The sequence below is a fragment of the Muntiacus reevesi genome, chromosome 3 (assembly GCF_963930625.1).
Source record: "Muntiacus reevesi chromosome 3, mMunRee1.1, whole genome shotgun sequence".
NCBI classification, from domain to species: Eukaryota; Metazoa; Chordata; class Mammalia; order Artiodactyla; family Cervidae; genus Muntiacus; species Muntiacus reevesi.
This window is the reverse complement of record NC_089251.1, coordinates 20,257,588-20,278,592: the sequence shown is the minus strand read 5'-3', so window position 1 is coordinate 20,278,592 and position 21,005 is coordinate 20,257,588.

The window sequence follows — 21,005 nt, the reverse complement described above, 5'->3', positions numbered from 1 at the left end:
ACTTAGCAGCTAAACAACAACAACATGTATAAGCTATAGAAAGTGTCTTTCCAATGGATAACCACATTCCTTAGAACCTTTTCCTCCCATCTTGTGTTCACACTTTCAATTTCCTCCTTCTGAAAAAAAAAAAAAAAAAGATTTAATCAGGGCTGAATTAAATTAGGAATGTTAATGCTGAGATAATTACCACTGCTTTGGGAAGAATTATCTTTAATAACACATTTCATTCATCAGCCTTAAATGCAGTTTGATCCAAGCATCTCCTGATGTGAGGAAGTATTGGGTTTTCAGACTGAATTATAGCTTTCAGGCATTCATAACACACCAAGGGTTTGTATCTGGCATAGAAGATGATGTCCAACCACCGGTCATTGAAGTATGAAAATTCAACGTACAGAAGCACAGCCGTTCAAGACTCTTTGACTTTAAGGAAGATGATTCACAGAGCTGGAGGGTAGGAAGAGCTGATTCTGAGGGTGTTGTCAGTTTAGGAAATGTAGAAAAGAAAGTTAAGTTAGGTCTCTTGGGCTGGTTCCATGTGGCAAGCCATCTGAGACACAGTTTTCCATTCCAGTCTTACTGACTCTCTCCAAAGTTGGAATTAATAGACACAAACAGAGGAAGCAGAATCAGACAGACTCAACCCCAACCCCCTACCCTACTAGCTGTGACACTTACTAGAATATATGTTGGCTAAATTCATTAAAATCATAGTTTTCTCATCTGTAAAACTGTTGCAGGAAGGGGGACCCCTTCCAGGACCCAAAACTGGGCTTTCATCTAACACTCAGAAATGAATTGTCCGAAGAGACACAAATGCTGACAAAGCAAGAGATTTTATTGGGAAAGGGTGCCCAGATGGAGAGCAATAGGGTAAGAGAACCCAGAATTGCTCTGACATGTGGCTCCCAGTCTCGGGTTTTATGGTGATGGGATTGGTTTCCAGGTTGTCTTTAGCCAATCATTCTCACTCAGAGTCCTTCCTGGTGGTGCACGCCTTGTTCAGTCAACAGGGATGCCAGAGAGAAGTGTTCTGGGAGGTGGTTGGGCACGTGGTGTCTCCCTTTGACCTTTCCCAAACTCTTCCGGTTGGTGGTGGCTTGTTAGTTCCGTGTTCCTTACCAGACCTCCTGTCTTAAAACAACTCATGCAAATGGTTACTATGGTGCCTGGCCAGGGTGGGCGGTTCCAGTCAGTGTGCTTCCCCTAGCAAAATCGGTTAATAAAATCTACCCCAGAGGGTTGTTATTATGACACTATAAAGGAATGCCTCCATAACAGCCAAAGACACTAAAAAAATGAAGAAGCAACTAGCAAACATTGCTATTACTGATATTTATTTTCATGATAGGTTGAGAGCAGGATCCATGCCTCACACTTTTGGGTGTCCCATGCTCATGGCAGGAGCTTGGAGATCACTTGAAGAGTTGTGAGCATCTGTACCTGTCAACTCCGTATATTTCAAAACACTTTGTTTTGGAAAGCTTAATGTTTACAGTAAAAGAACAATGACTAAGACTATATATTAGTCAAAGACTGTTTTCCATTGCAGGAGACAGAAACCTACCGACACTAATGTAAGCAAAATTCTGGATTTATTATCAGGACCAGAGAGAGGTCTCACAGGATCTGGGGCGGGGGTGGGGCAGGGTGATGCACTAATGTCATGTGTGCTAAGTCGCTTCAGTCGTGACCCACTCTTTGTGACCCTGTGAACTACAGCCCTCCAGGCTCCTCTGTCCATGGGATTCTCCAGGCAAGAATACTGGAGTGAGTTTGCCATGCTCTTCCTCAAGGGGATCTTCCCCACCCACGGATGGAATCCACATCTCTTCTGTCTCCTACATTAATAGGCAGATTCTTTACCACTAGCGCCACCTAGGAAGCCCTACCCACTGACCATGGCAGCTGAATTCCAGGCCTTTGCCTTCCTGATTCCTTTCACAGGACACAATGACCATGCTTTCCAAACTTCTGGCCTTGGTACGAGGTTTAGACATGCTTTCTGTGGTTACCAATCTATTCTGTCTCACCAGGAGAGGCTATTGATTTCCTTTTGATTTTGCAGGTGTAAATACATCAGGTTTCTTGAAAATCAAATAAGTTTTGGTCTTTGAATATCATGACCCAATAGAGTTCTCATCACTCCACTTTTGGAAAGTGATGAACAAATGGTAACAGAGAGTCCAATACACTTGACAAAGTGCTCTGCTGGAAAACAAATGGCACACATAAAATAAGAATTTTAAAGGGCTCTGAGGAAAGCTTTCTAGGTTGGCAGTTTGCATTTCTGTGGTTGGTTGGTTGGTTTTTAGCTCTTTAAATATAAATCCTACTCTCTTCTGGTCTACAGGGTTTCTGGTGAGAAATCTGCTGATAACCTTACCAGGATTATCTTGTATGTGATGAGTCTTTTTTCTCTTGCTGCTTTCAAAACTCTTTCTTTGTCTTTTGAGAGCTTGATTATCCTCATCATAACATGTCTCAGAGATCTCTATTTGGGGACCTTTAAACTTCATATATCTGGCTGGCTATATCTCCCCTACCTCTGGGAGATTATTACTTTAAACAACTCCTCTGTTTCTTTCCTTCCCTCTTTTCCTTCTGGTACTCCCATAATGCAGATATTATTTCACTGAGAGGTATCCCACCCTATACATAGGCTTTTTTACTCTCTTTCATCCTGATTTCTTTTCCAATTTTTATTGGAGCATAGTTGCTTTGCAATACTGTGTTGTTTGTTTGTTTTGGGCAAAGGTTTGCCAAAATAACTGGATTTTCATTGTACTGAAAATTATTCACATTTTTTTTCAAGGAAAATGCTTGATCTTGTTGGAAGAACACAAATTACCCCTTGGTCCCAATTTCCTTAGCTGTAAACTCGGGAGAAAAAACCCACCTCACAGAACTGAGATAGTGAAATACAATTTATTAGAAAACATTTGGTAGATTTTAGCTATTATTTTTATTGTTGTTGTTAATAACACTTATCCACCAATTAATTTAATTCAAAATGAAAAAATAAATCGACTCACCGGCAACCATCCAGTGTGCTGTCTTGTCGTGAGAGTAACGTAAAGGGTAGAGGTTGGATCTTTTGAAACTCTAAGGGACACCTCTGTTGCATTCTTATGCTATTGAGCAGGAATACAGACATAATCAAACTAAACTGACAGTGGTTTTAGCCCAGAGACACAGTTGGCACTCCAAAAAAATCCTTGTTTGCCAAAGTAACTCCTCCCTCTCAAAGCACCTGACACATTACCTGCAAGCAGAAAGTCCTCAATAAATTCTTGCCAAATGAATAAATAACTAAATAAATGAATAAGGGAGAACATGAATGAACAAGTGTATGAACAACTGCTGTTTTCCTCTCGGGCAAGTTTCCCAGGCTGAACAAACCAGTCATTAGTTTTACATACGAGGTCCTGTCATCCCGAGTAAGGGGCTTCCAGCTACATTATCTTTATTCAGTTTCTCAACAACTAATTGGATTGAGATGGTATTTGCCCCATTTTATGAGTTTGGAAATGGAAGTCCAGAATGGTACTGTACCTTATCCAAGAATTAAACTGCTGATCTGGAGGAGTTTGAACACAGCTAAGTGCATTCTCTGTTTAGTGATGTAGCTCTTCAGAAAGCTGTGAACTCAAAACCGCTCCACCAAAAGTGCCCCTCTTTTACTTTCATTTTTCTCATTAAAGGCTCAACCATCTACCAGCCACCTATGCTAGAAACCAAGGCATCATCTGAGACTCTACAATTCACCCCCACCACCTTTTATTTCCAATGAATTACTAATAGCACCAATTTCCCCTTCCTAAAAATCTCAGCTATTCCCTCCGTCCTCCATGCTGCAGGCTGCTCCCTTTTTTCAGCCTACTGTCTTCTTTCTGCTCATCTAATGAAATTGCCTTGTAACTGGTATTGAGCCCTCTGGCCCCTGCCATCTCAAATCCATCCTCCAAACAGCAGTCACTGTGGTCTTTGTGGAACTCATGGATGATCACCTCATTCCCCTGCTTTCTGTTCTTCAACTACACTTCTCTCATTAGAAAAATACTCACAACATATAGAGTTTGTCACTTTCAGATTCCTTCCAATTTGTCCATCTTTATCCCCTAATACTGCCCTACCCCCATCATCATACAGTGTTTATCATATGTGAATACTGTGTGTCAAGAACTGCTCTAAGTGCTTTACTTCCAATAATTCCTTCAATCTCATAACAAAGCTATGGTATTCCTGCAGTATTAGACTCTAGGAGAAAAACCTGCATGACTATAACTTATTCAACTGTTCATTTCCAATACCTAACACAAGCACCTGATCATCAGTACATACTCAGTGAACATTTGCTAGATGGGTGGATGGATGGGTAGATGAATGAATATAATATGAGATAAGGATGTCTAATGTTGATACTAAAAATGATCTAAAATTAAATGCTTTAGCAACACTGGGCTCAGTTAATCTGAACTCTTTACTCTCCCTTTCTTCCAGTTTGAGATCTCTAAGTCAATCATATTTTCAACAGGTTCGTTAAAATATAGATTCATAATAGCTCCAGAAGTTAAAAATGATAAACTGATGGTGAAGGAATGTAAACGAAAGTGAAAGTTGCTCAGTTGTGTCTGACTCTTTGCGACCCCATGGACTATACAGTCCGTGGAATTTTCCAGGCTAGAATACTGGAGTGGGTAGCCGTTCCTATTTCCAGGGGATCTTCCCAACCCAGGGATTGAACCCAGGTCTCCCACATTGCAAGCAGATTCTTTACCAGCTAAGCCACAAACCCAAGAATACTGGAGTGGGTAGCTGATCCCTTCTCCAGCAGATCTTCCTGACCCAGGAATCAAACCAGGGTCTCCTGCATTGCAGGTGGATGAAAGTAAACTATTACTTATTGGTTCCTTTCCCAAAATCTTGTGAAGTCTTGCCAAGAAACCCAATGAGAAGACTACAGTTAGTCATGAATCCTATGTATCCAGCATTTGCAGTCAGTCAAGATCAGAGAAAGCAGACTTACCTTAAAGAATAGCTGTTTCTAGAATCTTTCACTAATTGAGTGGATTTGCATTTACTCTTCAACATGAACTGATTGTAGGTGGAAGAAAAATCAACTTCTGTTTTGTACTCTAATGGGAGGATAAAAGTTATACAACCATGCATTCCACAGATTAAAATTTCTGCTCATTTTCTGCTCCATGCTAGCCATTTGGTAGCATTTTAATTTAACTTTCCATGTGCATGTTCCCCATTAATATTTATGAAATGATTACTAGCTGCAGCTCAGTCTTTAAAAACTGGATTTGAAGCATTCGGCAAAATACATTTGCTAGCAGTTGTGAACAAATAATGCTACAGCAAGCTGTTCAGAGGCTTTCATTTCTTAATGTATCTCTTTTTTTCCCCTAAAGCTAAGATAATTAAAAGACACTGTGGGCCTAATAGACCAGTAGAAATTTTAATAATTACATAAGACATTGTAATTATATAATAATTACATAAGACATTGATTACAGGAATCCCTAAACTAAGTTGAATTCCTAACTTGGAGTAGAATCTGCAGTCTCAAATTCTCATTAGATAAAGACGCTTTATTCCCAGCACTGACTTGAACTTCATAACAACAGCTAGGATGCTAATGACCTTTATAGTTGAAAAGTTCTTTTTCATATTTTTCAAAAATTTTATCCTCACAACCATTCCGTGAGACAGGTATTACTATTTCTGTTTCACAAATTAGAGATTTTAAGTTTAGATAATGTTCTTTATTTAAGAAATACTGTTCAATTGTATGCTACAGCATTCAGTTGGAGGAGGAAATGGCAACCCACTCCAATATTCTTGTTGGGAAAATCCCATGGACAGAGAAGCCTAGAAGGCTACAGTCCATGGGGCTGCAAAGAGTCAAATACAACTAAGCATGCACACACACCTAGCATTTAACTCAAATGATCATGGCTCTTTAGTAAAAATGCCTATTCTCCTTTCCTTCTCAAAATACTTTTTTCTATTCTCCTTTGTCTCCTTTTAATACAGTGAAATGACATAACAAAAACTGCCTGGGACCAGGAGTCTGGCAAATCTGAGAGTGAATTCCAGCCCTGATCATTGCAAACTCTGTGACCCTAGGCAAGTTCTCCCACATCTTTGAGCCTTGGGTTTCTCATCTGTGAAATGTAGATAACAGCTCCCCCGTGAATCTGCAGAGACAGCATAAGTACTCAGTAAATATTTGCCCTGACTCCCTCCCTTTTGCCTTCATTTTCGCAACCTTGGAAGTCTTAGTACCATTGTTTCAAATCCAGTGTTCTTCCTAATGCTGCTGTAGCCCCATGTGCTACTTTTCCATTGATGGTATCTTCCGAACACACTTCAAGAGCCAGTTTCAACACGATTCCAGCCCAATAAGAGCTGTCATGTGGTTTTTCTCTTTTTAATATAAGCAAACACAACATCAGGCTCCCATGAACTATTTCAGATTAAAATACAGCATTCTACAGGAGGCAAGAGTTTATTTGGTTGGTTTTTTCAGATACTATTTCTATATCTCTGTCACTTCTTTGAAATCAATACAGAAAACCCATTATTTTCAATGCTCATTTTGGCCCTAATAAAAGAGAAATAAGTACATTAATGTTGTAACTTAAAATATTCACAGTAAGGAAGGAAGCACTGATCATTTTTCATTTATGCATTTTGGAGCAGTGGGTCTGAAGTGGTAATATATTTATGAGTTGCTCTGAGAATGAATGCAATTATTAACTGAGCAGCATGAAAGAGAATTGATTACCTGAAGAGCTCTTTTCTATGCTTCCCCACCTTGTAACCACTAAAAAAAAAATACATTTACCTTAAAGCTGACTCAATTCCGTTCAACTAACTAGAGACCAAACTCATTACCTTGCTTGTTAGAAAAACCACATGTTCCTCTCCTCAACCCCTTCCTTCCCGAGCTAGTGCTTTATTATTCTTTGCGAGCTAGTTCAGAGGTCTAGTTGCCGTCTCCTCGAAGAGTCTTTCTCTGATCTTTGCAGCTGAGTTAAATGCTACTGCTCTTATCCAGGAGGCTGGCTCTTGCCACAGCACTGCTGCAGTGCATCAGAGTTCATTGTTTCTTCATGTCACCCTAATAAATGTGAGCTCCTTAAGGACGTGGATCATTTAGTTTATGCCTAAATCCCCAGCACCTACCCCAGTATCTGGCCCATATAGGCATTTACTAAATGTGAAACAAAACAATAAATGGATGAATCAATGAATGAATCAAAAAATGTGTTGAAGAGTCCAATTAATCAAATGTTTTAGCCAAAGATACACAGAAGGTCTCTACTGAACTGGTGCCCACAAACACATAACTAACTAGAAGAAGATTCTGAACTGCAGAGTTTAGAAATCCAACTGAGATTATTTTCAGGATTGTATGCAAATCTATGCTTCTGTTAGCAGTTGATATAATATGCTTCCTGGACTTAAAATAAAAATAATAATGTATTGCAGTATTCCTTTACATTTGTCAGAACCTTTACATTACAAATAATTTTCAAATATGTCATCTCATGTAATTTTTCCCACTTTGCAGAAAAGGAACAGTGCTCTGAGTAACTATGAAACTTTCTCTGGGAACTAGTTCTGTGGTCTCCCAGGATCTTTATAACACTAGGGTCTACACTGATCTAATACCCCATTGGATGGTGACAGTGCTATTTGTGATTATTATTAGATTGAATTCTCTGGTAAGACAAACATGTTTTTCTGAGAGTTGATGACAATTAAAGAGTAACTTTGTCAAAAATAAATTAACCAAAATGATGCTCTATAAGGCAAAATCTTCTTCACATAATGATTTTTGTACACAAAGGGCCAGTATCCAAAATTTTTATTAATCTTTTAGCATTTCAATCCATTTCTTGAAAGTATTTTACCTTCTCATTAATTCCATATATTTTTTATATTGTTGTAGAACTTATTCATACTTTTCACTTTTTCTTTTTTATTTCTAATTTGCCTCCAGACAATTATGCTAGCCTTCGCTTTTCTAAAAATTGCATGACATTTCTACTTTTCATCTAAATGAAAAATCTTCAAAAGTAGATGCTGAGAATCCCAACTTCAAATCCTGATAATTTCTTGGCACTCCACACTGAATTTTAAAAATCTATCTCAAAGTAATTTGTCCATTTTCTAAGTTATTTTACTAAAATGAATTTTAATTTAAAGAAGATACCATACACATACACACACACACACACCTATATATACACACATATACATACAGTGGAATATTCAGTTCAGTTCAGTCGCTCATTCGTGTCCAACTCTTTGCGACCCCATGAATTGTAGCATGCCAGGCCTCCCTGTCCATCACCAACTCCCGGAGTTTACTCAAACCCATGTCCATCGAGTCGGTGATGCCATCCAACCATCTCATCCTCTGTCATCCCCTTCTCCTCTTGCCCCCAATCCCTCCCAGCATCAGGGTCTTTTCCAATGAGTCAACTTTTCTCATGAGGTGGCCAAAGTACTGGAGTTTCAGCTTCAGCATCAGTCCTTCCAATGAACACCCAGGACTGATCTCCTTTAGGATGGACTGGTTGGATCTCCTTGCAGTCCAAGGGACTCTCAAGAGTCTTCTCCAACACCATAGTTCAAAGGCATCAATTTTTTGGTGCTCAGCTTTCTTCAAAGTCCAACTCTCACATCCATACATGACCACTGGAAAAACCATAGCCTTGACCAGACGGACCTTTTTTGACAAAGTAATGTCTCTGCTTTTTAATATGCTGTCTAGGTTGGTCATAACTTTCCTTCCAAGGAGCATAAAAAAGAATGAAATAGCACCATCCACTGCAACATGGATGAACCTAAAAAGTAGCATGTTAAGTAAGTCAGATAAAGACAAATATCATATGATATCGCTTATTTAAATCTTTAAAAAAGTACAAATGGACTTATTTACAGAACAGAAATAGTCCCACAGACATGGAAAACAAGCTAATGTTTACAAAGAGGAAGAGGAATATATTAAGAGTTGGGAATTAACAAATACACACTATTATATATAAAATAGATAACCAATAAGGACTTATAGTATAACACAGGGAACTATACTCAATATTTTGTCATAACCTAAAAAGAAAGGGCTTCCCTGGTAGCTCAGATGGTAAAGCATCTACCTACAATGCAGGAGACCCGGGTTCGATCCCTGGATCGGGAAGATCCCCTGGAGAAGGAAATGGCAACCCACTCCAGTACTCTTGCCTGAAAAATCCCATGGACTGAGGATCCTGGTAGGCTGCAGTCCATGGGGTTGCAAAGAGTCGGACACGACTGAGCAACTTCACTTCACTTCACTCACTTAAAAAGAAAACAAAACTGAAAGAGAATATATATATATATATATATATATATATATATACACACACACACACACATACATACATACGTGTATGTGTGTATATATATATATAACAATCACTGAACTGTACACCTGAAACTAATACATTATAAATTGACTTTAATAAATAAATATTTTTCAAAGAAATAATAAGCCAAAAAGCAAATTTATCAGACATAATGCCCATTTCACTACTTTTGTTTTCGCCACATTAAGCTATGTTTACTTTCAACTAAAAGTGAACATAAATTCTGCTACCACTTTCAGAATTAGACCCTAGTCTGAGCATATAGCAAGTTGAGAACTAAGGGGTTCAGTTTGGAATTTAGGTCATCAAATTCAAACGAGATAAATCTAAAAAGTCAAGGACAGTCAGATTAAAGGTAAGACAGACAGGAGGCAAGGACAGTGAAGTCCAGGTCTAGAGGACAGATCACCTTGGCCATTGACGTACTGAATCAGGGTAACCAGACTCTGTAGTTTGGAAGGGGCAGGGGGTCCCACTTCAGATACTCAGGGCACAAGGGACATGGACACCGAACTGGTAAGCCCCACAGCTCTCTCAAAGGGTTAACAATTATCTTGTGCAGATTAACCTACTCTATGCATGTAACAATGTGTCATTTTCCACTCATAGTCTTTACTGGCCCCTCCTTTGCTTTGAAACCAACTTCTGGAGAGAAGAGAGTGAATGTGATTGGTTTCATGAACCAGATCCGCCATGCCAAGGTCTTTGAGATTTTCCAACCAGTCACGTTCTTTAGATGATTTTCTTCTGTTTGCCAATGTAATGGTCTCCCACGGCTCAGAAAAGCAAATATGTTGGCTGCCACATGCTCAACCCCCTCACTAAGTAACACAGAATTTTCAAAGCAAAATGATTGATTCATTTTCTGCCAAAAGAATGACTGTGCCCATGCCCATGCCCATGGGCAGCAGGGCACTGAAATCCTCTTTTAGAATGCTAACATTCATTTTCTGCTTATTTCTACATTATTATCTTCCACTTTTTGCAAGCTCCTGGCCTTGTGAACTCACAGCAGCAAACTGTGAATGATAAATGAGAAGAAAAATTCTATCTTCCTCAACTATGAAACTGTAAGAGTTCAGACAACGCTCCCACTCTCCTCAGTTTAGTTCAGTTCAGTTCAGTGGCTCAGTCGTGTCCGACTCTTTGCGACCCCATGAATTGAAGCACGCCAGGCCTCCCTGTCCAACACCAACTCCCAGAGTTTACTCAAACTCATGCCCATCGAGTCAGTGATGCCATCCAGCCATCTCATCCTCTGTTGTCCCCTTCTCCTCCTGCCCACAATCCCTCCCAGCATCAGGGTCTTTTCCAATGAGCCAGCTCTTCGCATGAGGTGGACAAAGTACTGGAGTTTCAGCTTCAGCATCAGTCCTTCCAGTGAACACCAGGACTGATCACCTTTAGGATGGACTGGTTGGATCGCCTAGATAAGCCCAATTATTTGCAAGAGTACTCAAAGATGTTAGTTTGGAAAATAAAATTATTTTAACAGGGAAGAAGGAAAGGGAGGAAAATAACAGGGAATGGGAGAATTAGAAAGGGAAGTAAACAATTTCTATTGCAAAGGGGATTGTTTTTTCCCCTTTCATGTTGTCAATCTTTTTGTCTCCAACAAGGGAACCTGAGAACAGAAAGTGTTTACACACAAAAACATACACATCATCTGCTATACTTAAATCTATCTTCTTTACGGGCTATGTGATTTTCTTTTAAGCTGGTCTATTTTACCTTCTATGGACTTCCCTGGTGGCACAGTGGTAAAGAATATACCTACCAATGCAGGAGATGCAAGTTTGACCCTTGGGTTGGGAAGCTTCCCTGGATAAGGAAATGGCAACCCACTGCAGTATTCTTGCCCGGGAAATCCCATGGATGGAGGAGCCTGGTGGGCTACAATCCATGAGGTCACAAAACAGTTGGACAAAAGTTAGCAACTAGACAGCAACATTTTTACTTTCCACTGTGGTTATTCCAATGCCAACCAATGTCATGATCAGAAAGTAACAATTTTCTGGTCAAAGAAAACAACAGCAACTCAACCATCCTGATTTATATGTACATAAGCCTCAATAGACTGCTTCTGCCTCTGGCAACACTAAGCCTTTCCTGTGACTTCTGTCCTGCGCTTTTTATTAAACGAACACAGAAGGATTGCATGTATGATGGGGAGAATCAGGGAACTTCAAGGGGACTGGACTGCCAGACACCACAACCAGTTCCCTCTCCTCCACAGAGAGAGAGAGTTCAGAATTTTGTCTTAATATTTATTTTGCCATCTACCACCAGCTTTATGATTGCAGGCAAATTACTTAAACTCTGTGAGCCTAACTTTTGTTCACCAGTTAATTGGAGGAAGTGATACCAGCTTAAAGTCTCCTGTTAAGGATTAGCTATATAATATCTGCAAATCATATAGTATCAAAGATATAATGCCATTAAATAAAAGTTAGGTATTAAACCAGGTTTTTAATATTCAAAGTTAGAGATTCAGTCTTCTATGATTAAGGATATTAGTTATTATTTCAGCTATTCCAATAAGTGCCACTTCTTGGCTATTACACTTAATTTTTTTCTGTAAAATGAATGTTATAATTCTAGTATCTAAAAATGAAGTACGTTAGCCAATGGTAAAAAAATAAAGAATATTCTCATTTCTTTTTGATTAATATCACTACTCAAAATATCTTTAATGGGAAACAATTCACAGAAATCAGCTTGTGTTGCAATATGAAAGGCATTCTAACCCTGAGAAAGGAGTCTAGGTCTGGGAGTCACGTAGACCTGACTTTGAAGCTAGGAAGTGAATGAAAGTCACTCAGTGGCATCTGACTCTTTGCGACCCCATAGACTGGAGCCCATCAGGCTCCTCTATCCATGGGATTTCCCAAGCAAGAATACTGGAGTGGGTGGCCATTTCCTTCTCCTTTGAAGCTAGAACTTGTCCTGTAATTGTCCTTTAAGTTTTGCACTTGAGCAAGTTACTTAGACTCTCATGTTTGTTGGATTCGAAAAACTATTGATTCAGATCCTAGAAATGTTTTAAAGACTAGAGAAGCTGTGCTAATAGTATAAATTCTAAGAGTTACAATTTCTTCTTCTACTCAATAGAAGTCTGGTTTGACTTTCTCTGTCTCAGAGTCCACTGTGTGCCATCACAAGTCACATCTTCCAGCCTGATAAAATGACTCATTACTTTCCAAACACACGTGCTTTCTTCTCCTGCCTCTGATTCTTCTCTTATCTTTCTGCACATGCTACACGCCTTTCCGAGTGCTCCTCTAGCCCTGTCCCTATACCACACATGTGAGTTGGAGGCATCCATGATTTTATCACCACCTCCCTCTCAGAGAAAAAACTGGTAGCTCTAGTTTTGTCTAATCTGATTACCAACCTCTTTTTTTTCCTGTTAATCCGATCAGTCAGTGCATGTCCTTCTCAGACCAGAGCTGGACACAGGACCCAGGTTAGTTTATGAAAATACTCCATCCATTGTCCATAGAGAATTATTCTAGGATGGAGGCATGTCCCAAGCAAGGCTTGCCACTTGTTTCCCTGGGATTGATAGGTGAGGGTGGAAAGGTAAGCATCTTTGGTTTGGCTGTTATATGAAGATACCAGGATGTGGGCCCTGGGGCCATGATGGTCACCTGGCCTTCCTGAAGTCAGATTTCATTTACAGGATGAAGTCAGACACAGGCATGCATCGTGCAGAGCGGCTACAGAGTGGAAAGCCACGAGGTTCTGAGAATGCCTGGTGCAGACAGCCAAGCTGAGAGCCGATTCCATAAAGGCAGAGCACACAGGATGGGTAGATGTAGGGCAAGTAGTACCACAATGGAAGGACAGACAGACAGACTGATGAGGGGATGTACACCTGTGCCATGATTAGGACCAGATGAAGACTGTGTCTTCTTTTCTTGTGCTAATTGCTATTCTAATAGAGCCTTCCTGTTTGCTGTGTAAAGTCAAGTTGAACACCACACATTGCGTGTTGGTGGGAGTCTTTTTGATTTTCCTACTGTTCAACCAAGTGAAAGAGTTTTCAAAACCTCTCCTCCGTGCATATTTCTAACAGCTTTTTAAGATTCATCGTTGAGCACCTCGGGCTCACTCTGCATAGATCTAATTGACATTATATTTAGATTTATCACCACAGCTGAATTTATTTTTTACATTTATATTGTATTAGCTTCTGAAGGGAAACAAGTTAGAGCTTGAGTAGAATCATATTAAACTGAAATATCTGCAGCAAAAACTTTCAAAGATTGATGATACTCAGCACCATCAGGGGTGGGTGTAAGGAAGGGAGCTCAACTACTCTGTTGACAGAGGTTGTATACGAACAAAGCTCTTCAAGAGGACAATTGTGCAATATGTGTCAAAATTGGAAATGCCCTAGCAATTCTAATTAAGGGAATTTTCCTTAAGGAAGTAAGTAATTGTTCAAAGGTATGTATAAAGTATATTCATTGCATCATTATTTTTAGTAGTGAAGCACTAAGAAAATCTAAGCTGTCAATGTGGGATTAGTTAAATAAGTTGGAGTACATCTAGGCAATGTAATATTATACACACACACACACACACACACACACACACACACACACACACTAAAGTGGCTTCCCTGAGAGCTCAGCTGGTAAAGAATCCACCTACAATGCAGGAGACCTGGTTCGATTCGTGGGTTGGGAAGATCCACTGAAGAAGGGATAGACTACCCACTCCAGTATTCTTGGGCTTCCATTGTGGCTCAAATGGTAAAGAACCCACCTGTAGTGTGGGAGACCTGGGTCTAATTCCTGGATTGGGAGGATACCCTGGAAATGGAATGGCTACTCATTCCAGTATCCTGGCCTAGAGAGTTCCATGGACAGACGACCCTGGCAAGCTACAGTCCATGGGGTCACAAAGAGTAAGACAAAACTGAGCAATGTTCACTTTCACTTTTTATATATACTGAAAGGTATGACAGAGATATAGATACATATATGGATGTTGTTGCTATTTAGTTGCTCACCTGTGTCTGACTCTTTGCTACTACTCTTGACTGTAGACCACAGGACTCCTCTGTTCATGGGATTTCCCAGGCAAGAATATTAGAGTGGGTTGCCATTTCCTTCTCCAGGGGATCTTCTTGATCCAGGGATCAAACCTGAATCTCCTGTGTTAGCAAACAGATTCTTTATCACTTAGCCACCAGCAAAGCCCACTTCTATGGATATGAAAGCAAAGTAAGTGAAAGTGTTAGTCACTCAGTTGTGTCTCATTCTTTGTGACTCCACAGACTATAGCCCACGAGGTTCCTCTGTCCATAAAATTCTCCAGGCAAGAATACTGGAGCGGGTTGCCATTTCCTTCTCCAGGGGACCTTCCCAACCCAAGGATCAATAGAGATATAAATATAAATATGGAGGAATGTAAAGTATATGGATACATAGATATATAAATAAAGGTGAGATATATTCCTGAAATCTTGCTAATTTAAAAAATTAAATCACAGGTTAGTGTGTATTAATTCCAATTTTATTGCAAATAACATAACATTTGCATACATGTGTTTATACACATCAGAAAACCTAAAAGCTAAAAGTATGTTTGCCAAACTATGATCAATAGTCCTCTCATGGAAGTGGGTCATAAAGAGCTTTCAATTTACTTTTTATACATTTTGGTAGTGTTTGATTTCTTAATAGTTATTAGATATATGTCAATAATAAGATAAATAGTAAAGAGATTTCTGTTTTGGAAAAAATAACTTCAATGTGTTGCTCCTTATTTGGAGTGACTCAGCTGGTAAAAAAAAAAATCCACCTGCAATGCAGGAGACAGGTTCGATCTCTGGGCCGGGAAGATCCCCTAGAGGAGGAAATGGCAACCCACTCCAGTATTCTTGTCTGGGAAATCCCGTGGATAGAGGAGCCTGGTGGGCTACAATCCATGGGGTTGCAAAGATTTGGACACAACTGAATCAACTGAGCACATGCTGATTATAGTCCTGTCCATATTTTATAAAATATGTCTGCAAATATGAGGATATTCTGTGTCCATCGTAACAATGTGTCCAGATGTTTAGAAACATGTGTACCTCACATACTATGACTGGCTCTGATATTTAGTTTGAAACACACACAGCTATAGACGTTAGAAAACATACATTTATTTCTTAATAAATTTGTCTCATGATATTATAGAGTGAAAACCAACTGGATTCTAAAACCCAATGTGAGAATGTATGTAAACACTAAACCGTGGAATCAGAAAGGCTTGTGTGTCTGGAAGTGTGACAGAGAAGTCGCCAGGGACAGGCTGATCATTTTTAACACAGAAGAGAAAATAAAAACGTTAAAGAAAAGCCAGCGTCAGTGTGAGGCTGGAGGAAATGGAGCAAGGGCGACTAGAGAGTAGAAATTTCCACGAAACACTGTGCCCAGTTCAGACAACTATGGTTTTAGTTTCTCATTTTTCAAAATCTATTAAAACTGGTTTTATCCTTCCATTCTGATCCAAGGCAATGGATCTTATTTTGAGAGGAATGTGGTTGAATAGAGCACAATTCCTAAAGCCACAGGACTAAGCTACACATGAACTTCAAGGTCAGGGCCACGTTATTTCATTGCCGGGACTCCGTTTCCTCATTTTAAAACAATGGGATGTGGTTCCTTCACAGAATTCCACTTGAGGGTGTGTTTCTAAAGGGTTTTGTAAACTGCAAAGCACTTGCAAAGATGTTAACCTTTTTTATCTTTGTCATCATTTCCCTCAAAATCTCCAGAGGCCACTCTGGCCCCTATATTTAAGAGATTTTTTCTTTTTTTTTTTTTTTTTTTTTTTTTTTGTCTTATTGTTTGAGTCCAGGTTGACGCAATAAAGGGTCTAAAGAGAAACCTAGGTTCACGTCTCTTCTACACACATCACTTGATGAATGTCTACAGAGAAGCCGATGTGCATGTATAGACAGGCATCCTCTTTCTTCTACAACCCACAGTGTGTGACTCAAGTTAGATGAGGCTGTGGAGATGCCTTAAAACTATTATATGTCATACAGAAATTAGCTAGCATTAATAACATCTGTATTGACAATAGTTTTCAGTTTGTTTTTAGTTTTCTTTTTTGTATTACCATTTATTTTTTCCTGAAGTCCCTGATAGCTCAGTTGGTAAAGAATCCGCCTGCAATGCAGGAAATGCCAGTTCAATTACTGGGTCAGGAAGATCCTCTGGAGAAGGGATAGGCTACCCACTTCAGCATTCCTGGGCTTCCCTGGTGGCTCAGATGGTAAAGAATCCACCTGCAATGCGGGAGACCTGGGTTCAATCCCTAGGTTTGGAAGATCCCCTGGAGAAGGGATAGGCTACCCACTCCAGTATTCTGGCCTGGAGAATTCCATGGACTATACAGTACATGGGGTCGCAAAGAGTCAAACAAGACTGAATGACTTTCACTTCACTTCACTTCGTAGCTGATTTACATTGTTTCACCTTTAGGTGTAAAGCAAAGTGATTCAGTTACACATACATACAGACAGATATAGATACGTCTATTCTTTTTCAGATTCCTTTCCACTATAGGTTATTAAAAGACATTCCTGTGCTGTAGTACAGGTCCTTGTTCATCTATAGTATCCACAGTAGTTTTATCCATAGTAGTGTGTATATGTTAATCCCACGCTCTTCATGAAAACCAAAACAGGATAGTAGTTAATGTAATAAAAACAGATTTTATTTAAGAACTATTGCAATAGGGAAAAAGAGACCTCTCCTATGGAACTAGGCTCAAGTCCAAGTACAGAAGGGAAAGTAGGGATTTACAGCCGACGAGTAGAATCGGGGCACCAGTCCAGGAAGTTTATCAAGAAGGGGGATTCTTCCTCGGGGGACCAAGCAAGCTGGACTCTTGCTGAAAGCAGGGCGGGCAGATTAGATATAGCCTGGGCGGGTGGTAGGGGAAAAGGAATTTGATCAGTACCAAGGGTGGGGGTTCTGGCTAAACTGATTCAGCAGGATTCTTGTCACCACTGGGCTCTTGAGGACAAAGCCCACGGAGAGAGCCTAGTCCCAAAAGTGCTCAGAGAAACCTGTCTAGAGTTTGGTCATGGAGAGTCTTTGTCACAATATATACTAAGTTGATGACGTTCATGTTATGTTAATGGTGTCAGTTAATTACAGAGTGATAATGAGACTTCAGATCATAGTATAATAACCTACCAACCTTCAGAGTCAAGGTTTTCAGAAAATACATTTTGTTTGCTAAAGCATGGGCTTCCCTGGTGGCTCAGTGGCAAGGAATCCACCCGCCAGTGCTGGAGACAGGGGTTTGATCCCTGTGTTGGAAAGATCCCCCTGGAGTAGGAAATGGCAGCCCACTCCAGTATTCCTGTCTGGGAAACCCCATGGATGAAGGAGCCTGGTGGACTACAGTCCATGGGGTCGCAAAGAGTTGGACATGACTGACCAACCCAACAACAACAACCTGAAGCATATGTAGTGTAATCTGAACCTCTACTATTTGCCTTTGAGGGTCCAGGTGTTTCTCGGAAATGCAGTGTTTGGGAGGCCTTGTATGTGGAAAGGATAAACGCTCCCTGGTTGGAGTGTTCTGGCAGGCACGGAGAAGGCCTCACCTCCCCTGACATTTCTTTCTCGCTGCTGGAATCTGCACCATGACAGCCTCTGATAGAAAAGCAACACGAGGCCTCCCTCCTTGAGCCAAGAGACACATGCTTGGAGGAAACAGAGGCAGAATGTTCATCCTGGTAGCACCCAAGCCAAAACCTTTGCTGGCCCTTCCTGCCATATTTCTTCAGACAAGGAGTTGAATAAAATAAAACGATATATGAGGGTGGCCGAGAAGTTCATTTGGGTCTTTCTTATGTTGGCTTTCTTCAAAGATTTTATGCTCATCATTTATGCTAAATGACCCCACCCTCAGCAGTCTGTCAGGTATGTTCCCTTCTCCTGCTCCACTAGGAGGAATTTTTAATGGGGCTGAAGCATGGTGGCGCTAGTGGTAAAGAACCTGCCTGCCAATGCAGAAGACAGAAGATGTAACAGAATTGAGTTCCATCCCTGGGTCAGGAAGAACCGCTGGAGGAGGGCATGACAACTCACTCCAGAATTCTTGGAGAGAATCCCATGGACAGAAGAGCCTTGCAGGCTACTGTCCCTGGGGACGAGAAGAGTCGCACACAACTGAAGCAACTTAGCACATAGCAGAGCATAAGCATAGCCAACACTGTGACCCTTACCATCGTGATGTGAACTTGGCCATTTCCTTTTGTCCAGAACATCTGCCTGAAAGACAGTGGCAGGAAGCAACTGGTAAAAAGTAAGACTCTAGCTTCCTCTGTCACTCACTTTGCTCAAATTAAATCCATTTGCATTTCTAAAATGTGTGAGTTCTATTCAAAGCCTGCCATAGGAATGGAAATGGTCTTAAGGGAACAGCCATTTCCTAATCAGTGATCCTATGGGGTGGAGAGTGGGGGGGGGTGAAGCAATCACTGACTTTGAATCCCAACCTAGGTTTCTCTGCAGGAGACCCCAGATGCAAGTTTCCAAAGGTGAATGGAATAAATGCCACTTACCTTCCCAGTTTGACTAATTACCAGGGTCGCAGCACCCAGAGCTGTCAGAGCTGATTAGAGAGCCAAAAGACAGGGCTTCCTCTGGAGGACACGAAACATATTACAGAATAGTAACTGCAGACCAAGAAGCCAGACTTAAATCTTCAGGAAACACACCTGGGATGGGAAGGACAGAGGAGAGGCCATTCAACTGGTCAGAAGTTGAATGGTTTTTAAAATCTTACATCCATAAAGGAATGGAATAATGAACAGGGAAGCCCAGAAAAACAATCAGTGCGGGGAGGGAAAATAAAAGTATTTTTTTTATGGTAACTCCTCTTGGCAACTGTCAACGGCTGCTGAGAGACCCTCTCCTGTGTTGCTACTGATTTCCCTCAGGACATTAACCCCCGTGTTGCAGGAAGGGGGACCCCTTCCAGGACCCAAAACTGGGTTTTCATCTAACACTCAGAAATGAATTGTCCGAGGAGACACAAATGCTGACAAAGCAAGAGATTTTTTGGGGAAAGGGCGCCCGGGCAGAGAGCAGTAGGGTAAGGGAACCCAGAAGAACTGCTCTGACACGTGGCTCCCAGTCTTGGGTTTTATGGTGATGGGATTAGTTTCCAGGTTGTCTTTAGCCAATCATTCTCACTCAGAGTCCTTCCTGGTGGTGCACGCCTTGTTCAGCCAAGATAGATGCCAGAGAGAAGGATTTTGGGAGGTGGTTGGACATGTGGTGTCTCCTTCTGACCTTTCCCAAACTCTTCCGGTTGGTGGCGGCTCATTAGTTCCGTGTTCCTTGCCAGGACCTCCTGTCGTAAAACTTCTCATGCAAATGGTTACTACGGTGCCTGGCCAGGGTGGGCGGTTCCAGTCAGTGTGCTTCCCCTAACACCTGCACCCTAAAAAAATGAAAAGCCAGATTGTGCAGACTGAAAAAGCATCATTGTTTCTTCCATCAGACCAACAGAAACCCACCAAAGGTTGCCATCCAAAAGTATTGCTTTATTCCATCAAACTAAAGAAGATTCATTTGCAGTGAAGGCTAGTCCTCTACCAGGAAACTCGTCCACCCATTGAGATTTAGGGATATGGGTTTCAAATGGAGGTGAAAAGGCATCCATCACTTCTCCCACAATTTTCTAGTACAGAAGAATTTTTTTTTTTTTTTTGCAGAAACATGGCTTAAATGATGTATGGGTAGGAGTTTTTATCCAATCCCATCCCTAAAAAATGCCTATGTAAACAAAGAAAAAGGTGAAAACTCAGAACTTACCAGGGAATCAGCTTGACAGACAACTGACTGCCACAAATTGACTGGATTCCTTCTAGTTAGAACTGATGTTGGACTTCCCACATGGCCCAGTGGTAAAGAATCCACCTGCCAATGCAGAAGACACAAGAGACATGGGTTCAATCCATGAGTCAGAATGATCCCCTGGAGGAGGAAATAGCAACCCACTCCAGTTTTCTTGCCAGAAGAACTCCATGGACAGAGGAGTCTGGTGGGCAATAGTCCACTGGGTCAAAAAAAAAGATGGACACAACCAAACAACTGAGCAGACACTAGAACTGATGTTAGGAGGGAAAAAAAAAAAACAGCCAAAGCTCAGTTCAGTTCAGTAGCTCAGTTGTGTCCAACTCTTTGCGACCCCATGGACTGCAGCACACCAGGCTTCCCTGTCCATCACCAACTCCCGGAGCTTGCTCAAACTCATGTCCGTTGAGTCGGTGAAGCCATCCAACCATCTTATCCTCTGTCATTCCCTTCTCCTCCTGCCTTCAATCTTTCCCAGCATCAGCATCAGCCAAAGCTCAGCAAATGATAAATTCCCATTTTTCTAAAGTAAAATATTGTGGTCTAAAAGGTATGAGGCCATTTCCTAAATCCCCAACATCACTCATTGATCGAAAGACCCAAGCTAATAGTCACCACAGACAGCCATCTTTCATCTTAACCTACTGGGAGATCATCCTTTCCTTCAGTCAAAGCCATCACCATC